Source organism: Penaeus monodon, chromosome 12 (genome assembly GCF_015228065.2).
Source record: "Penaeus monodon isolate SGIC_2016 chromosome 12, NSTDA_Pmon_1, whole genome shotgun sequence".
Lineage (NCBI taxonomy): Eukaryota > Metazoa > Arthropoda > Malacostraca > Decapoda > Penaeidae > Penaeus > Penaeus monodon.
In genome coordinates, this window is record NC_051397.1 from 32,479,358 (window position 1) to 32,487,030 (window position 7,673).

A 7,673-nucleotide genomic window follows, 5' to 3' on the forward strand; every position below is an offset into this window, starting at 1 on the left:
AAACACACCAACTATATAATATATACATATATATATATATATATATATATATATATTATATATATATATATATATATATATAAACACACACACATGCTATTGGCAACATCAAAAAGCTTTTGGAGGTCATTTACACACGCCGCCAAATCTGTATCTGCATAACGAAGGTTGTTGATTCTGCAACCGTTGATAACGATTCCCTCCTGATAATCTTCAATCTTCCGCAGGATAACTTCAGGGACTAAATTGAAGTCAGGTGACATCACACAACCTTGTCCGACACCTCGCTTGATGGTTGAACCAGTTTGTTGTTCCATTGGGTATGTGGACTGCTGCAAGTTGGTATACTTAGTTAATTAGTCTCATACCTTGGTCATCTATCCGGATGACGAAGATAGAATTTTGTTTAGTCTTAAGAATATGCAATTTTAGATTAATTGTGCAATATTTTGAGCAGCCAAGTCTTCCTAGGACCTTCGGAAGGACAATGAATATTGATTTCATCATTTCTTTAGGTGACTTGCCTGTTTCATACATCACAGAGGAGACTAATCCCTTTCTCTCCTATGTCCTTGAATATTTTGATGTAAACACCGTCAGGACCTGCAGTTTTCTCAGATCTCATTTTGCTGACTTCCCAACGAGCAAGGACATTCTGTCTCGTGGAAAATGCGTCCGCCTGCTGCTTTGATGCAGTTTTAGGAGGAAAAGGATCGTTGACCAGTTATTAACAGATTCTTAACTTCACCACATTTCTCCTGCAACCACTTTTCTTTGGCTTTCTTACATTCTTTTTTTTTTTGTAAAGTAGTTACTAATTTACTGCATGCTGTTTTAAAACTTGCCGCTTTCATAGCAGGTCTTTGAGCTCTGAGGGGAACCTGCTTGAAGAGGGTTTCTTCTTTTTTATTGTCCGGATTGCCTTAGCAGCTCCTGCTTGGATATTCTCAATGAAGGCATCAAAATCTGGGGCAATCTTTGCTTTCGTAATTTTTGACGGGCATTCTAAATTCTATTATCACCTGACTGTGGTCTGAATTTGCGTCTGCACCCGGATATGCTCGGGAAGTTTTGATTGCATTTCGGTATCTTGAACTAATTATAACCTAGTTGATTTGGTTTCTGGTTCTATCACCTGGACTAATCCATGTATAGCGTAGTCTGGGGTGTACATTAAACCAGGTATTTGTGATTACCAGTTTTTTCTTCCTACAGCAATCTATAAGTTTATATCCATATTCAATCCGTTTCCAACAGTCTTCCCATTTCTCTCTGAGCCAACTGTAACATAAAAGTCCACCCTTGGCTGTTTGGATGCCCTTCCTATGCAACCGTGTTTCAGCACACGACCTCTTATGCCACACCTGTGTTTGACATCTCAAGATATGTCATGTGGGTGTTTACATATATACATGTGTGTATATATATATAATATATATATATATATATATATATATATATATATATATATTATATATATATAAAATATATATATTATATATATATATAAAATATATATATTATAATTATATAATATATATAAAATATATATAAAATATATATATTAGATATAATATATATAATATATATATATATATATATATATATATATATATATATATATATATATATATATATATAGCGTTAAAACAGCTGAAATAAAAAATAATACAGAAGAGAAATGCGTAAAACCAGCACAAAAACGCTTAAAAATCTGTTAATGCAACTCTACGGACCGACCTACCAGCTCTCGAAAACTCTGATGCTGCCGACTCTGATGCTGACAACGAGGGATTCCAACTCGTTCAGACCAGAAGGAAGAAAGTGAAAACCATGCCGAATGACACCAGCAATCTGACCGAGAAAACAAACGGGACGACCCAAAAGCGCGAACCCATCGCCCCCCGGGAGAGGTACATTAGACTGGCCTTTCCGGAGGACACGACTTTCGTCGATAAAATAAGGTGGATGAGGGAGGTTAGCCAGCTGCTGCCCCTCCAAGAGAAAGGCCCGCTAGACATGGTGCAGGGGAGGTAGATATCCTCGCGCTACGTCTATGTACGACGGGAACAACAACAATATGTGGCCATGATGGTTAATGGGACTGTTGCGGGGATCTCCCTGCAGAACAAAGACGACTACCAACCTAAAAAGAAAAAAAATATGGGGAATACCTGGTTACCAGGTTCCCGAAGGTGGCCGCCGCTGAGGAAGCACTGCATCTTCCGGGTGTTTTTAAAGCCCGGGAGGATTTATAACGACGGACAGCCCTTGAACAAGCTCATCATTGTATGGAGCGGTGAAAGCCGCCACCTAAAGAGTACCAATTCTTTGGAAGATACATAGAGCCGAGCTCCATTCGACCGTGGTGCTCAGAGGTTGTGGTCTGCTACAAGTGTCAGGGTTATGGCCACGTAGCTAAATATTGCAGGAAACAGCGTGTGCTGTCTGTGCAGAAGCTCACCAGGGAAAGGACTGCCCTGCAAGAAACAACGAAAAGGACAACGGCAACGAAGACGCAGCCACCATCGTGAAGAGGTGCGTTAGGTGCGGAGCGGAAGGTGTGACGGCCTGGCACCGTAACTGCCCCCACAAACCGCCACGAGCACCCCCCTCCCCTACCTGCCCCGACCGTACCCATCGACCGCGGAGTGGCGATGCCCAGCCACACACACCCACCCAGGGCCGCTTGACGTCACCAACCCACAGGAATTCCCGCAACTACCAGGGGGATTCCCCATCCTAGGAAACAGTGCCACAGGAGAAACCATTGGTGAAAAAGACATGGATACGGCCGAGGAAATAAGAAGCATCAGGCAAGAGATTGCTGAAATGAAAAAAAACATCAGGCAAGAGATTGCTGAAATGAAAAAAAACATCAGGCAAGAGATTGCTGAATTGAAAAAAATGATAATGGAAAACAAAAGTGATCGTGTAGACAGGGAAAATGTGCGTTCTGATGATGTTAGTGATGTTGAAAATACGAATGAGGTCTCTGATATTATTATTACGCACGACGAGCCATCTGAAAACAGTGACAGTAAAAATGCCGCCGACGAAGATGCGCAGGAAATGGACGAACTGTGGGACATCACTCAGAAAATGCTATCAGGTATGGATTATGCGTATAGTATCAATACGCGGAAAGCGCGCAGGCAGATAAATAAACAAGATGCAACACAAATATGTAATACAGTACAAGAAATATGCAGACTGAAGGGTTTCATCAAACACAAATTTGACCAATCAACTAATCATAGGGTGTGATGGGGGACAAGAAAACAATTACTTTTCTTTCATGGAATATACGTGGTGTCAACCGTAGAATTAATGGCTTGCTTTACTATATTCATAACAATAATGTTGACGTTATCTGTTTACAAGAGCCCTTCACATCAGCCACTAAAATAAAAACCGCCCCTAGAATTAGAGGGTACCACTCCTATGCGAACACAGGAATGACAGGCCTATTGACTTATGTCAGTGACACCATGCCGTATAAGTTGGTGCAGAAATCTAATGACAATAATGTGCAATATCAGCATTTACACATTCGAACAGCCTCTGGGTTTTTCTCTTTGTACAATGTATACACAAGGTGTAGAAAGTTTCAGACTGATTCACTGCCAAACTTTCAGAATCACGGCACAATATGCATGGGAGATTTTAATGCTAGACATTATACATTTGGAGACAGTCAATGCAGTGAAAATGGCGGAGAGTTCCGACATTTTGTGAACAACAGATCTATGACAGTATATGATACAGACAGGCGGGGGCAGGCTAGATTATGTAATAGGAAGGGATCTTGTGTGTGGAAACGTCAGAAGCATGGTTGCAACAGAGCTAATCAGTGACCACTTTGCAATAGTAACGAGATACGCTGTTGATAATACTCAGTCTACAAAAACAAATAGGTTCAAAATTTCTATCCCCCCTTACTTTAAATCACATATCTATGACTGGTATAATGATTACACAGTAACAAGTGTTGATAAATTTTCCATGACAATGACAACAGTGGTCACTGATTACTACAACACTTGGGTCTGTCCAAAGAAAACCTTTAAGAACAGCAACTCACAACGCTCCAAACAACCTAAGTGGGTCGGTGACCCTACATTATTAAGGGAACAAAAGCGAGTTCAGGAGCTTTATGATCTCTACAAGCAGGATAATACCCGTGACAACCTTAATCAGTTTCTTAAGACTAACAAAAACCTGCGGGAATTAAAAACTCATTTCAGAAATGAATACTTTGAACAGTTCCTGCAAAGCATTAACAATAACACCTCAATGTCGGAGGTCTGGAAAAAAATTAACCGAATTTCAGGCAAACCAACTAATACCCCGTAGTTCCCTAGTCCTCTTGCACAAGCAGATATGCTCCTTAGTCAATGGGCTGGAGCGTCCAAATTGAGCTCACTTCCCACAAATATTCAGGATCACCTTAGTCAATCTAAAATTGCACGCAAATTTGCCATTGAGATTGGATGTTCTGATACTGACCCCTCTGACTTTGCTGAGATCACTGAGTGGGAACTGAACAACGCATTGATCAAAGGAAAAGCGTCCGCCCCAGGGGAGGATGGAATTACCTATAGTGTCCTCCGCCTTATAGCTCAGGTACCTGGTAATCCCCTTTTGCATCTATACAGGTTAAGTTTGTCACAAGGTATTCTGCCTGGCCCCTGGACACGCAGTCTAATCCCTATACCGAAATCAAACACTGATAATTACCGACCAATTTCCTTAACCTAATATGTATGCAAAGTTCTAGAAAGGATAATTTTGAACAGACTCAGGTACAGGTTACAAGGTAAATTATCTCACAGACTGTACGGATTTCTATCGGGACGTAGCACACAACATTGCTTTGCGGAGTACTTTTCACACTCTAAACCAGGGAAGCACACTGTTTTTCTTGACCTAAAGTCAGCTTTTGACATAGCAAACAGAGAAGTTATCCTTGAACAATTAGTAAGCTTTGGCATCCGGGGTAAGATACTGAACTGGATTAGAATGTATCTTTCGAACAGATCGGCAAGTGTCCTGTCCAGGGGAGTGAGAAGTTCCACTTCACAGTCCTTTGAACTTGGGACGCCACAGGGAGGAGTTCTCAGCCCTATCCTGTTCAATGTCCTCATGCACAAGCTGGTGGCAGATATCCCACTTGGGGATGGTGAATCCGTTATATGCTACGCTGATGACATATGTGTCAGAGCATGATCACAAGCGAGGATGCAAATAATTTTCGACAGAATCACAACAAAGGCTCATGAGTGTGGATTAGTCATCTCCGCTGAGAAAACAATGGCTCTCAATCCATATATCATACCCCCACTTTTCGCATAGGTGACCAGGAACTTGACATATGCCACAAGTATAAATATCTCGGGGTGAACGTAAATGAAGCAGACCTAGTCCTCTCTCTAAAGAAGAGACTCTGGGAGAGATTGAAACCTTTGAAAGTTCTTGCCAGAAGAGAACATGGCATCAATGTTAAGCTCACTAGACTGTTTTACTTGGCTTTTATAAGGTCAGTTGTAGACTGCCATGCACTGCACTTGTTGCAGTGTAAGGAATCAGAAATAGGTAGCTTGGAGGTAGTGCAAAATGAAGCTATGAGGATTATCCTCGGCGCCCCGAGAACAGCAAGAATAGTAAACATGAGATCAGAATTAAACTTACCATCCATTTCTGATAGAATAATATTCATTTCCACCATATTTGAGGTCAAAGCTCTGAGGGAACCCTCGTATCTCTCAGACTTCCAAAAACATATGAGTGTTACGCCAACGGATCCGTACAGTCTGGATACAAAGCTGGTTGTGCTTGCGCTGTATACAAAAATGGCTTACTACAACATCAAGTTAATATGAGAATACAAAACTGGGCCGGCACTACACAAACGGAGCTGGCAGGTATACTCCTCGCAACGGAAATCTTAATGTCTAGGGGCTCTGGAGCAGTTTTCTGTGATTCTCAAAGTGCTCTTTCGGACACTAAATTCTTTCAAAGCAGGTGGCGATGAGGAAATTGTACGTTGCATTAAGCACAACAGAGCGTAATTTTTAATTTGTATGGATACCATCTCATGTTGGCATACGCAAGCACGACCACGTAGACAAATTGGCGAAAGAAGCCTGCAGCAAGGATAATGTGAACATAGATCTTGGCATGCCTCTTGCTAGGGTTGCACATATATTGAAAAGTTCTCATAAGGAAGAACTAGTAGATCTGATTAACACTCAAAGGCCTGAAAGCTGTACCGTCAGGCACTACGATCAGTATAGAGATGGCAAGGGCCCTTTCCCATGGGTGGCACCGAAGTCAAACCAGACAGTGTGACGTGGTTATCGTACTATACCCTAAATTTACTATGTAATAAACACTGTAGCAAATAACAGGGTTATTCAAACACAGTGGCAAAAAGCATATGAAAGTAATAATTTTTGTATGATGTATGATTTCTATTTCTATTTTACCTTGTACAGTTACAGTAGTAACAGACTACTGTACAATGTCAGATATATGTAAAACTGTAATCATGATTGCCCACACCTGAGCAGATAGCCAGGGTGGTAAATAAACTTACTTAACTTAACTCTATTTGGGAAACCAAACCCATCGTTCGGTAAAATCTACGGGATTTTAGATAATCCAAAACCTCCATGATAATCGTATAATACGTCCTAACCAATAAACCAACCTAACCTTAACCCTGTGGGATTTATACACTATGATCTGTATACTCCCTAGCGAGTGAGCTCTGCCCCCTGACCTCGTGGGATATACACAATGTTTTGTAAATCCCTATCCAGGGTGCTCTGGACCCGCGTCGGATTTTTACATCTTATAAATTCCCTAGCCAGGGGGCTCTGCCCCCTGGCCCCAAGGATAAAACCACATACCTTTGAATAGCGAAACACCGAACTTTTCTTCACTTCCGTCTAGGGGCTGGATTGCTTTGTTTCTAATCACTTCTTTTTCGTCTTTTAGGGCACTTGATGGGCTCAAATATTAAGCCATGAAAGATACTAATGTCTATTTCTTCTGTATAGCCGCTATATTGCTTTAAATGAACCGGAATCGATGCAACACTTAAAACGAAACATTTCTTGCTGACGGAATGTCGCCTTATGGCTTATCATAAGCATTAGCAAAAGATTGTACAGAATAGCATAAATAATTATCATAACACGCCAAAGAATTATAATAAATGTAAAATGCATTAAAATTCATGAATAAGGAAAAACGTGTTTGTATTTACAAAACAAATCGCTTTTACAAGAGTGTAGTACTTCTGAGAGTAATGAGTTATGTGGTCATATATGTTTTGAGCCATGAAAGGTAAACACGAAGAGCACTTGCCTTTGTTTATCATACTCTACTTACTAGCAGTCTGAATTCCATGTGTATTGAAAATATGAAGCAGCCAATCAAGTCATGACTAATAAAGTTTACTTTTTGACATTGACTTTTGAGTAAATCAACTAGATCAAGTAAAAGATAACTCACTTAAATGTAAAAAAGTGTGCATTCAGTGTCTTCAGTGATCTAAGAAGCAAATACCAATAATCCCTCAGCAGACATATGCTCCCTTGTGATTTACTACTCTAGAAAGAACCAGTCCAAGCTCTGTCTTTCTACCGGGCCCAAGGGATTGATTG